This window comes from Phodopus roborovskii, unplaced genomic scaffold (genome assembly GCF_943737965.1).
Source record: "Phodopus roborovskii unplaced genomic scaffold, PHOROB, whole genome shotgun sequence".
Classification (NCBI taxonomy): Eukaryota; Metazoa; Chordata; class Mammalia; order Rodentia; family Cricetidae; genus Phodopus; species Phodopus roborovskii.
In genome coordinates, this window is record NW_026125489.1 from 8,829,899 (window position 1) to 8,843,381 (window position 13,483).

Genomic DNA, 13,483 nt, shown 5'->3' on the forward strand with positions numbered 1-13,483 from the left:
TGCTTTGTTTTCTGAGACAGGGCTTCTCTGTGTAGCCTTGGCTCTTCTGGAACTTGCAGGAAGATTCACCTGCAAATGACTCCTCCCAAGTTCTGGGCTTAAAGGCGCGTGCCACCACACCTGGCTAGTCACTAACTTTACTTTTTCTTGGCTATTCTCTACCAAAAACATTTGCTTTTATTTATTTATTTATTTATCTATGTATTTATACCTCAAATGGTACTAACAAGACTCTAGGTAGCTGGCTCCTGGAGAATGCATGGTGAAAAGGGTCTGCCATGCCCCTGCCATCTCTTAGTGAGCATCCTCCTTATCTGAGAGGAGTGCAGGGGTGTCCATCATCCCCATCTGGCAATGAAAAGTATGTGCAAGGCTTTCAACTTGTAAGAGCTGACTTATCTCAGCCTAGATCTCCTTACTGGCAAAGGGGGACAGCACCTGTAAGATCATTCAGAAAACTGAACTAAACAGTGTAGGCAGAGTCGCCCACAACATTGCTCATTTCCAAAAGTAGTAGTTTACCTAGCTTCTTCTGTGTACGGGTGACCAGGAAGAACCCCATCTTTATGCTTTGTGGGCTGAGAGATGCACAGTAACGTGCCTAAAATTCCATCATACATCAAAGCAGAGATAGAAACCCAGATCATCTAAGTCCACAGCCTAAAATGTGCACTGTTCATGGAGATGTTTCTGAAAATAAACCATGTTGATAGTCTGTTACTTTCTTTTTAATTTTGTGTACATATGAGTGTGTGTGTGTGAGTGTGTGTATGCCTGTGTGTGTCTGTGTGGTATGTGTGTGTATCTGTGTGTGTGGTGTGTGTGAGAGTGTGTGAGTGTGTGTGTGAGTGTGAGTGGTGTGTGTGTGGTCTGTGTGAGTGTGAGAGTGTGTGTGTGTGGTGTGTGTGAGTGTGTGTGGTGTGTGTGAGTGGTGTGTGTAAGTGTGGTGTGTGTGAGTATGAGAGTGTGTGTGAGTGGTGTGTGTGAGTGTGTGTGAGTGTGTGGTGTGTGTGTGAGAGTGTGTGTGAGTGTGAGTGGTGTGTGTGTTTGGTGTGTGTGTGTGGTGTGTGTGGTGTGAGTGTGGTATGTGTGTGAGTGTGTTTGTGGTGTGTGTGTCTGGTGTGAGTGTGGTGTGTGTGTGTGTGGTGTGTGTGTGTGTCTGTGTGGTGTGTGTGTGTGAGAGTATGAGGTGTGTGTGAGTGTGTGTGGTGTGTGTGTGAGAGTGTGAGGTGTGTGTGAGTGTGTGTGGTGTGTGTGTGAGAGTGTGAGGTGTGTGTGAGTGTGTGTGGTGTGTGTGAGAGTGTGAGGTGTGTGTGAGTGTGTGTGGTGTGTGTGTGAGTGTGTGTACTGTGTTTGTGGTGTGTGGTGTGTGTGGTGTGTGTGTGAGTGTGAGTGTGTGAGTGTGTGGTGTGTGTATGTGTGTGGTGTGTGTGAGTGTGTGTGTCTGATGTGAGTGTGTGTGTGTGTGAGTGTGTGTGTATGCCTGTGTGTGTCTGTGTGGTATGTGTGTGTATCTGTGTGTGTGGTGTGTGTGAGAGTGTGTGAGTGTGTGTGAGTGTGAGTGGTGTGTGGTGTGTGTGAGTGTGAGAGTGTGTGTGGTGTGTGTGAGTGTGTGTGGTGTGTGTGAGTGGTGTGTGTGAGTGTGAGTGTGTGTGTGAGTGGTGTGTGTGTGTGTGAGTGTGTGGTGTATGTGGTGTGTGTGGTGTGTGTGGTGTGTGTGTGAGAGTGTGTGTGAGTGTGAGTGTGTGGTGTGTGTGTGTGTGGTGGGAGTGTGGTGTGTGTGGTGGGAGTGTGGTGTGTGTGTGTGTGGTGTGTGTGTCTGGTGTGAGTGTGGTGTGTGTGTGAGTGTGTGTGGTGTGTGTGTGTGTCTGTGTGAGGTGTGTGTGAGTGTGTGTAGTGTGTGTGTGAGTGTGAGGTGTGTGTGAGTGTGTGGTGTGTGTGTGAGTGTGTGTACTGTGTTTGTGGTGTGTTGTGTGTGTGTGAGTGTGTGTGGTGTGTGTGTGAGTGTGTGTGTCTGGTGTGAGTGTGTGTGTGTGTGGTGTGTGTGAGTGTGTGAGTGTGTGTGTCTGGTGTGAGTGTGTGTGTGTGTGTGGTGTGTGAGTGTGTGGTGGGTAGTGAGGAGAGCTTACTGTGGGGAAAAGGGAATTTAGTGACTCTGAGATAAAACTTTTGACCATCTATGGAAACAAGAGGAAAGTAGTGATGTTGGCTGCTTCTGACACTCCCTGATAAATGGACAGAGGCCACGCATGACTCTTTGATGAAGTTAACCAGCTTGTAGCAGATCAGGGGACAGTGACAAAGAAAGAAAACAAACCCAGTGACAGGGTTGACTGACTACATATGCGCTCACTATCCAGGCTCTAAATGTGCCCGGATAAAGGATCTTCTGTTCAGCAGTCACAGAGCTCGGGTTGCAGACAATCAAACTGATGCCCTCGTTATAAGGGTGGCTGAATTACAGTGAAAGCTCAAATCTTAGCCTCCCGGGGAGCTGGTGGTTAAAGTGGAGAAAGCAATTGGTAAGGAATGGGATCCTGTAGCTTGGGATGGAGATGTGTCTTTTGGGGACCAGTTTAACTCACCAGAGGAAGCAGTCTCTCTCCCCTTAGCAGAGGATACTCCCTCCCCCTGAAATATTGCCCTCTCTGTCTTTGCCTGAGGGAATTAATCCTTCATAGTCTCCCAAACCTTGTGCAAATTTTCTTGAGTGAGATACCAGGCAAGAAAATACTGATGTCCCTCAGATCCCACCGATAGACCTCTAGGCCTGTAACCAGGTGTTGTGGAGTATTAACTAGGCAAAGATGTGTTGCATTTGTTTATGCTGCAGAATATTACTTACACTGTGTGAGGGTGTGTTACTGCTGTTTATACGGCATTTGTTTAATTAGGTAAAGATGTGTTTTACTTGGTCTGCCTAAGGCGCCTGATTGGTCCCATGAAGAGCTGACTAGCCAATAGCTAGTGATGGAATGGCCTCCTGAGGTCACAATTACAACGCTAAGTAGGTGACAGGAGCCAGGAGGGCTGGCGCAGGGTTCTCTAGAAGGCATTATGTGCTTTGGATCAGCATCCGATATATGGTACTGTTTCTTCTGTAGTCGGGATTCATGTGTCCAGGAGTCCAGGGTTGGAAATGGGAATGATTCCAATAGCCATCATCTTTAGTGACCCATTAGGAAAATTTTAGCTCCCCGTTCCCATATCCTTAAGTTCTGCTAGCCTAGACATTTTGGTTCCAGATGGAGGAGCACTTGTGTGTCCAGGAGACATCAGTGTTCCATTGACCTGGATGCTCAGACTTCCCTCTGGCCACTTTGGGTCCTACTGTCCTTAAACCAACAGGCTAAGAAAGAAATTATAGTGTTAGGAGTGGGGATTGGTCCAGACCACCAAGGAGAAATTGGATTGTTTTTCCTCAATGCAGGAGATTGTTTAGGGCATCCCTTGTTACCATAGCCTGTGATTAATGTCAATTCCAACTACAACAGCTCAGTTCAGGTAAGATGACATTTTGTTATGAACATGTTTGTATATATAGATACACATTTAGCAATGTTTTGCTTTCTTCAATTTCTTTATCGTGTAATGTAACATCAACTGTCAGTGGTTATCATATTTAAGTTAGGAGGCGTCAAAAAGAATGTTCCTCAAGGGACATTGCCACCTATCTATAATGCATTTGTGGTTGTACATGGATAGTTAAATCATCTTAGATAGAATTATAATTCTTATTGCTTTCATTTGGAAATTAAGCATGGTATAAAAACATGATTGTGAGTCAAGTTGACCAGGAGTGGAGCTCTGAAGGCTGATCTGAGTTGTCACATGACTACATCTGGAATCAGCTAACCTCCAAGCATCTGGACACATCTGTGATGGATTTTCTTGGTTGGATCACTTGAGGCAAAAGACTAATCCTAGACTTGGGCCACACCTTCTGGTGGCAGATGCATAAAAGGACTTGGAAGGAGGAAGCTTTGCTTTGTGCCTGCCTTTCCTCTCTCTCCCTGGTTTGTCTGTCCCATTCCTGAGTCATCCCTCTACTAATGTGACAACCTGCTTCTTCAGGATTCCAAGACAGACTGAAAACCGGCAACTCTCTAGGACTTCCCTGGGACTCCAGCACAGACTGTGACTGCTGAGACAGCCAGTCTCTTGAACTGGATAATTCCCACATCCTTGGCCTTTCAGTCAGGAGTCAGCCATTGTTGGACTGTTCATGCCACAGCCCGTACGTAAGCCATGCTAATAAATGCCCATTGAGTATACTTACACATTGTCATTCTCTAAGTTCTGTTCCTTTAGATGACCCTGATTAATATAATTAATCTGAAAGGTCTGACTACTTAATACCTCAAGTGCATGTATATGGCACTCAGAAATTATAACAATGTTATTTTCTGCCTTATTTTTTTGGCCATAGCTTTATTTCACAGAAGCTGAGAGATGCTAGAGGAAATAAAAATTACTTCAATTTTAGAAACACAGGGCAGTGACTGGGGGGGGGGTTATTATAAAACTTAAAGGTGTACAAAACAGTGTGTTGGCATCTTCTACTTGCTCCCTGAGCACATTCTCATCCACCTAAGAACACCACACACACACAAACACACACACACACACAATTTTCTTTCTTGGTTTTTCCAGACAGGGTTTCAATTTCTCGGTATAACAGTCCTGGCTGTCCTGAACTCACTCTGTAGACCAGGCTGGCCTTGAATTCACAGAGATCTGCCTGCCTCTGCCTCCTGAGTGCTGGAATTAAAAGTGTGCGCCACCACATCACTCAGCTCCTTAATTATTTCTAACCATGGCTTTCAGAGCTCTCCATGCTACCAGGACAGTCACTGTGTCAGTCAGTGAATCAATCATAAAGCCTGTTCAGATACTCAACCAGTTCATCCTTAAAATCCTGTTTCTCCAGAACCACTCCGGTTCCTGGTACCACAATCTGTGGTAATCTGAGTTCTCTAAAGGAACGAAACTCATAGAATGACAGTATGTAAATATATTGAAGGGGGATTGGTTAGCATGGGTTTCATACAGGCTGTGGCATCAGTATCCAACAATGGCTGTCTCCTGACAAATAGGCTAAGGATGTGGTGATCGATCAATCGGTCCAGGAGACTGAATATTTCACAGTCTCAGGGAAGTCCTGGAGAGCTGCCGGGTTCCGTCTACACTAGAATCCTGAAGTTGACCCTAACACCTGTAGTGGAATGACTCAAGAGTGAGGATGAGCAGGCCAAAAAAACCCAGAAGCTTCCTTCTTCCAAGTCCTTTTTATACAGGATGCCACCAGTGAGTGTGGCCTGGATTTTAGGGTGGGTCTTCTCACCTCAAATGATCCAACCAAGAAAATCCTTCACAGGTGTGGCCAGATGCTTGGGTTTTAATTGATTCCAGATGTGATCAAGCGACAACAAGGACTCACCATCATGTTTGCTGATATTTTCTGCGATGGCTTAGGATTATTAAACGTATATTTAGCACACTCAGCTACAAGATCTCAGAGAAGTCAAGTAACTTTCCCAGGATTGCACAGCTAACAAGGGGCAGAACTAAGAGTCACACACCATTGTCTGATTACAATTGTTTCTGAGTTGTTGTTTGTCCCCCCCCCCCCAGTTTCTTGTGGTGTATTCAGAGAGTTGAAGGAAATCTGCTATAGTATTGGGTCTCAACCTTCCCAGTGCTGCGACCCTTTAACACAGCTCCTCATGTTGTGCTGACCCCGAACCATAAGATTACTTCATTGCTATTTCATAACTGTGATTTTGCTACTGTTATGAGTTATAATGTAAATCTCTGATATGCAGGATATGTGATATGTGACAAACCCCCCCCCAAGGGGTCACGACCCACAGGTTGAGAACTGCTGTGCTACTGAATGTGTGGAGAGAGAGTGGATCATTCACCCAGAAGAAAGGACGACAGTCAATGCATTTCTAAACACATTTGACTGTGTACCATCACCATTCCTGACTTTTAGAGTCCCCGGGGGTCTCTTCAGAGGCCGAGGAATGGTCATTTCCAGAATCCTAAAGCAACTGAGATCTTGAGACCCAGAAGGAAAGATGCCACTGACCTACCCTGGGGAATGGGACAAAAGCCAGGCACATGTCCTCTAAAGCAGGTTGTACTGCCAGAGGAAGGTGCACTCAAGACTTACTGTATTGTCATCTTACTTTTGTAGGTGTATTGTAGACAAAGCAATTGTGGCGGGAAAAGGAGAGTGTGATATGAGTCACTAACACGCATGCAAACACGTTCTCACGCACCCAAGCCATGCATACCTACATGACTGTGGCTGTGACGGACTTCTCATCGTTGGCAGGTAGGAGGACGTTTAGCGAGGGGAACGCCACACAGGAAAAGTAAGGCTTGCTGACTTTGCTGTCCTTCAGGGACAAGGGAGCAAATGGAAATTTCCTGTCACCAAGAACCTGCCAAGTGGAAAGTGGCCTTCTCTCTTTGACAGAATGGACAGCAAATCTTGAACTTGCTGCTGTGGTTTAACCGTTGTGCACACTGGAAATGACCTCTGGAGTGTTTGCATGCAGTTTGAGTGAGTGAGTGAACGAGTCAGAGGATGAAAACCCCCACTAAGTCTGCCTGAGAATGATATCTAGTCCTTCGAAAAGCTTCCTATATCAAAAATACCATTGCTGGTTTAGCCCTCCCTTATTACTGTAAGTTCTATAAGTGGATGTTGTCTCTACTGCTTTGTGCTTCCAAATTATAAAATAAATGTGGACAAAATTTCTCCTCAGTCTCCACACTTGTGACGATCATAGAAACTGCATCTTCCCAGAACTTGGACCCAAGGTGTATGTGGAGTCTCAGCCTCAACCACAGAAGTGATTCCGAATGCTGTTTACTCATGAGCATACATTCTCCACTGTTAACACACCTTGCCTGCTCTGTCTTTACAAAACAGCAAGGCAACCCCTCTAGGACAATGGGTCCTTCATGGAAGCAGACCTAGCATCACTGCTCAACCTATTTTCAATTTTGTGTTGGTTTTCCCCATCATCTGTTCTGACCCAAATACATTTTTAACGGGAGCATCACACACTAAAGGTAGTCATTGTGGGCAATTTTCCCGAGTGTGAAAAGGGTCCCAACCTGATTCTCATTGAGGTCTGAGAGAAGATACTCGTCAACATTTTCCCATAATGCATGACATTGAGGTTAGCTTTTATTTTCTTCTTGGAATCACAGAGCTTTTGTTTCGTTCATCTCAGAAGTAACTTGCAGCACACATGGGAAGCCTTTGACATTGGACACACACTCATTCATGGACCGAGCTTGCCAATCTTTCCCTTCATCAGTAATCACCGGGACTCCTGTATCTCTGCATTTCCTGACTGGGGCCTGATAACATCTCCAATTCATGGTTACTCTAATCTGGCTTGCATACACCAGGTAACTGATTCTACCTTCTATAATCGCTGAGTCACAACACTGTAGGCAGAATCTCCTCTTTTCTTCTTCTTCACCACATAACGGAAACAGACAAATCATTTCAATATCTCTACCCAAAATTGCCTCTCCGTGTGAGCCGAATGTAGGTCAGAGAAGACAGGCCTGTGCTGAGACGTGCCACAGCTTCGTTTCAGGGTATGGTGTCTCCTGCTTGCTAGAATAATCTTGAGTGTCCCTGAAATGGGCCCCCTTTTTTCTACTGTTGTAATAAAAATTTGCCAATAAATTACTTTGAGCTGCACATTTGAACATCATATATAAAACTCCTTTAACACCATAGACCATTTAAGCTGAAGACTAAACTTGAGCTCCTTAGCAAGGTGAGGAACACAGGCTCAAGTCAAATAGACTTCCTGGAGGAGGAGTTACATGGGCTATTATAAGCCCAAAGCCAGTGGTTCCCTAAGATCTTAGCCTTGGAACCATCTAGAACAGCGAGTGGTTCTCCACCTGTGGATTTTGACTCCTTGGAGGGGAGGGGTGGCAAGTGACCCTTTCACAGGGGTCACCTAACACATGGGGGGAGGGAACCATCGGAAAGCACAGATATTTACAATGCGATTTGTAACAGCAGCAGCATCACATGAAGTAGCAATGAAAATAATGGTATGAACTGTATTAAAGGTCGCAGTGTAAGGGTGAGAACCACTGCTTTAGGGTGTTATACACACCCAACCTTGGGTCCATCTCTGGGCTATGGTATGGTTTTCGCTCTTTACTCTTTTGACTGTGAGTCTTTTGTGGGGGGCCACCACCCATCTCCCACATAAATCACACATGGGGCAGTATTCACAGTTATGAGTCCCCAGTCTTAGCTTGGCTCGTTGCTAGACAACTTTTCTTACCTCAACCTGTCTACCTTTTTCCTCTGGGATTTTATCTTCTGTACATCTTACTTTACTTCTTTCTCTGTGGGTGGCGGGGCGGCGGGGTGGCGGGGCGGCGGGGCGGCGGGGCGGCGGGGTGGCTGGGTGGCGGGGCGGCGGGGTGGCTGTGTGGCGGGGCGGCTGGGCGGCGGGGTGGCTGTGTGGCTGGGTGGCGGGGTGGCGGGGCGGCTGGATGGCTGGGTAGCGGGGTGGCGGGGTGGCCGGGTGGCCGGGTGGCGGGGTGGCTGTGTGGCAGGGTGGCTGTGTGGCGGGGTGGCGGGGCGGCTGGATGGCTGGGTAGCGGGGTGGCGGGGTGGCCGGGTGGCGGGGTGGCGGATCTAGTGACCCCTGGCCCCCTCCTCTTGTCCTCTCTTGATCTTCGTTTCTCCTTCTGTTTATCCTCTCTGCCTGCCAGCCCCGCCCATCCTCGCTCCTGCCTCTCTATTGGCCGTTCAGCTCTTTATTAGACCACCAGGTGTTTTAGACAGGCAAAGAATCACAGCTTCACAGAGTTAAACAAATACGGCATAAACAAAAGTCACCCACCCGAAAATAATATTCCCATAACTGGGCTGGTCCACAGGTCTGTCATGGACGTCCCTCTGGAAACCCACGGGTCACCTGTGGTGTTTTTTTAAATGCACTTCACCCAAGAAAGGAAACTGAAATAGCACCTCTTCGCCTATGGCAAGGGGTGTGTGGTGTAATAAACCTTGCAGCTGCTGCTTATTTTCTGGAATTGATGTTTTCCCATCGGGCTAGTGCTACAGGAGCAGTAGTGAGTGATGGCTAGAACCCGGGGCCGGGGAGCTCACACACTGCCTCTCTGGGAGGGACATAGAAATGCCGATTCCTGGGGCTTGCTGTTGGGGGCAGTCTCAAACTATCGGTGCTGTGGCAACTGCTCACAGACTTGCGGAGTACTTAACAGTGGGTCTGTGGGCCAGCACTAGCCTACTATCAGGAATTTCACAGCGTAACCTGAATATTTCATTGCTTGGCTTGTATTGTTGTGGATTCCTCCACTATCACTCTACCTGTTGGGCGTGAGGACCTGGCTCTCAAAGGTTAGGTCAGTGCCCCGCCCCAAGTCCTCGTTTCCCACTGTTTCCAAGGAAATGCTCTGGCCAAGTCCGGGCTATCGTGAAGTGAATTGCCGGATGAGCCCTTCGCAGTAAGAAAATGGCTGCCTGATTCTCCTGATTCACCTGCTATTAGGTGAAAGGAGCTATTAGGACCAGGACCAGGAGCTGCCCCTTGCCCGGGAGCACCACAGTGGAAGGAAATTTGCAATCGGAGCAGGGAAGCTCGGCTCTGAGAGTGGCAGGTGGGGCTTTCTGTGCTTACACTCAACACAGGACAGAGATGACTCTAGCCTTGCTCATGGTCACTACCACCAAAGGCCATGGGCGTAAAGCTGAAGAGCCTCAGCCTGCTTTTAACCGTAAGGAATGGGAGGGCGTGATATGAGGGTACCAGAGGCACAGCCCTAGATGTCCGACGGCTAGGACTGTGCTGGTTCCTGTAATTACTTCTGGGACACAGAACAGTTATATGACATCTGCCTGACAAATACTAGGCCCTAAATATGTCTTCAGACTATGGCCCGGCGTGTGTAAAAGCATCCTGAACATATTCCCAGATCCAACATGAACAACTCTATGATTACCCACCATTTTAGACTATTTGTTCCTTTGGGAAATATCCAGAAAGATCAATGTTCTTTGAAACTATGGTGTGTCTACTATTTGCATGCTCAGCCATAGCAAAGGTGCACCGCGGATCCGTTAGCCTTGACTTTGCCTTGTAGGAGGCCTTTGTATATCCACTCACTTCCATTCTGGTTGAGTCCATCTGTATGATAATTCACTGCCCACATTCTTTGGTTTTCCTGATGCAAAAAGGAAGGTATTTTACCTTCCAAGAAGGCAAAGAGAAAAATCAACTCCCAAATGAATCAACCAGAAATAGCTGACTCATAGTAGATATTACATTTGAGCACACTTCGGAGAAGGGAGTGTGGGCAGAGTTCAAGAAAGAAGATCTGGATCTAACTCACCAGCCAATGGGCTCTTGGACGAAGTAAAGACACTTATTTTATCTATAAAGGGAGCACGATTCTGTTTACATTACATAACTTTTCCTAACAACATGCCAAACATTTATCACATTCTTAATGTTAATTTGGAATTCATACTCCACAGGAATCTAGAGGTGAGACTAAAATTAGCATACAAACCTCATCATTATTTGTGTGTGTGTGTGTGTGTGTGCATTTGTACTGAGCTCTCAACCAGAGGAGCATGAAAATGTCAGTTCCTTGGGTGAATGGGGGGCTAGGGAGAGGAGGAAGTGTGCACTTCGGGGGGAAAACTATACAGTGACTTAAATGTTCACTGCTGAGTATAACAGTGACCAAAAATGCCAAGTCATCGGGTTATAACACCCATCTGGCTATACTGTATCTCTAACATATAAGAAAGACCGGACATTGTGGCGCATGCCTTTAATCCAAGGCAGAGGCAGAGGCAGGCGCATGTCTATGAGTTCCAGGCCAGCCCAGAATATAGAGAGAGACCCCGTCTCAGGGTTGGAAGGGTAAATAAGGATTCACTCTTTCTGAAGACAGCAGAAAGCATAGCAGCTGTGGATTATACCCAACGTTAAATAAAAGCTGGTTGGTGATAGGCGAACAGGGAGAGATTGAGACTAGGCGGCCAGACTAGAAGATCTCTGGGAAGGGAAGGGCGGAGTCTGGAGATGCCAGCCAGACACAGGGGCAGCAAGGTGGGCACACCATACTGAGCTCTGCCATGTAGCAGAGTGTGAATAAGGCGTATGTGCTAATTTAATGTAAGAGCTAGTTAAAAATACGCTGGGCTACTGATAGAGTAATATAAGCCTCTGTGTGGTAATTTAGGAAGCAGCTGCTAGGTGTTTAGGACCCAGCTGCTCTGGGACAGGAAACCTCTGGTTACACATAGCTTCGCAGGAGGACTCACAATGCAAACAGCAAATACGTTTGATATAGCCTCAAACTGCAAGGAATCCGTTTGCCCCAAAACATGAACGATCTCAAAATATACAACTGAAAACCAGACTGACATTTTGTGCACTTAGACTCACGGCTGCCGTTGAGGACCAGTTTGGGAACAGGCTTGAGAGCAGAGGGAAACCAGGACACACAGGCTAGACACACACCCTTCCCTGTTTCCAGATTTGTTCACCTGTCCGAACTCTACAAGTCGTGACTGTAATGATACCGGTTTATTAAAGTGTGCCTAAATAAAGTCGACTTGAGATGGACATACATCCACAGCTCCTTCTAAGTACTAGGAAGCTTCATGGCCTGTCTTGTTACCAGGACAACACACACTTATTTCCAATTCACGCCCTTCAAGTAGCTACTCTAGTGCTGAAAACAGTGACCCTAAAACTATTTTCTCCCTGGGGCTGCAGGACAAGGTTTTAAGATAGAGGCAGTCGGTAGTACACTGCAGATCCAACGCTCTCGAATCATGATCTAGGCCCATGAGAACCATCCCTAATCTAATCGACTGAGTTCCTAGGCCTGCTTCACTGTAATGGCTGTACTCGAATATTAGTCTGTGCTGTACTACAGATCTACTCTCAGCCACTGAGAACTTTCCTAACCAACAAAAGGAAATCACCCCAAGAGGAAGACAATAAACGCCTGTGAACTTCCAGAGATGCTGAGGTTTGAACTCTGAGCCCACGAGCATCAGAGATCACCCGCACAGATGCTGATCTGAGCATTGAGAGCCGGGTTGTGCCAGATCCTAGGCCCTTATTCCTTCTGTTCTAGTGCCTCGGGACATTTACATGACCAGTTAGCTCTTTTAAAAGTCAGTGGAATGCAGACAAATGTCCATATGCTCTTCGCAGTTTTATAACAACGTAAGATGGCTGAGTTTGTTGTGAACCACCCATCTACAAAGGTAGTTTTCATCAAACAGAGCACTTCAGAACTTGTTTTCTAACCCAAGGGCACTGATAATTTAGAACATTTAACCTACACTACCTACTGTCAGCTGTCACTGGGGCAAATCACCTGAAACAAGAAAAAGCAAAAAGCAAAGACCGCGTGGGCTCACTCACAGTCCAGGCAGGCTGGCTCCTCTGCTTTGGTCCGGCACCAACTCACAGCATCACGCAGGCGCAGGCGCGGAGGAGCCAGGAAGCGCAGAGCATGAAGTCAGGGCCTGGGTGTCACAGCATGGTGCCCTGGGGTTGAACCGTGAGACTCCAGGAAAAAGAGCAGAGGACCTTTCTACCTCAGGTGCGTTTTATTCCCAGGTTTGTTCTTGGACGTGATCTCATGTCTTGTGTTAAACATTTACATTCAATTTTAACACATGTTCATTCCTGTTGGATGTTGGCACAGGGCTGTAGAACCCAGTCTAGTGCAGGGTTATGCTGAGCACTGTCCTCGGTACCCTGGGTCCGGATAGGGCCTTCTGCCTTGCTTTTGTACTTCCCCAGACATAACCTGTAGTACATGCCAGGCAGCTGGGCTTAAATTGCTCTATCCTGGGACAGGGCTGCTCTGTTAATATTTGGTATGTGCTTACTGGCATTTATTGACGTGTTCTGATTGTGTTTTTCTGAACTCAACCTTCCTTGGATCATCGCTTTCTTTGTTACATCCATGTAGACGAGCACAGTGAAATGAAGTTATCTGCCTTAGACTGAATCAGCCTCCTTCTTCATTCAGATCCCAGACAGATCTGCATAGGTCAGCATAAGGCTGACACCTGGGGACAAAACACACTCTTCAAAGGAACACCCCTAGTGAGCTAATTCCTTCAGCTGGCCCCATCTCCAACAGTGCTATCAAATGGGCTCCAAACTTCCAAGCCAGGACACCTGGGAGAAGTCACCGCAAGATGGCCCATGCCTGTAATTCCAACACTCAGGAAGCTTACACAAGAGGGTCATAAGTTTGAGGCCAGCCTTAGAAACTAGAGAGAGCCTCTCTTGATAAGAAAAAAAAAAAAAAAAAAATCCCCAAACCATAACAAGTATTTTACATACCCTACTGTAGAGATGTGTGTAACATATTTATAAAACCCATTCTTATTAGAAACTTAAATTTACCCTGA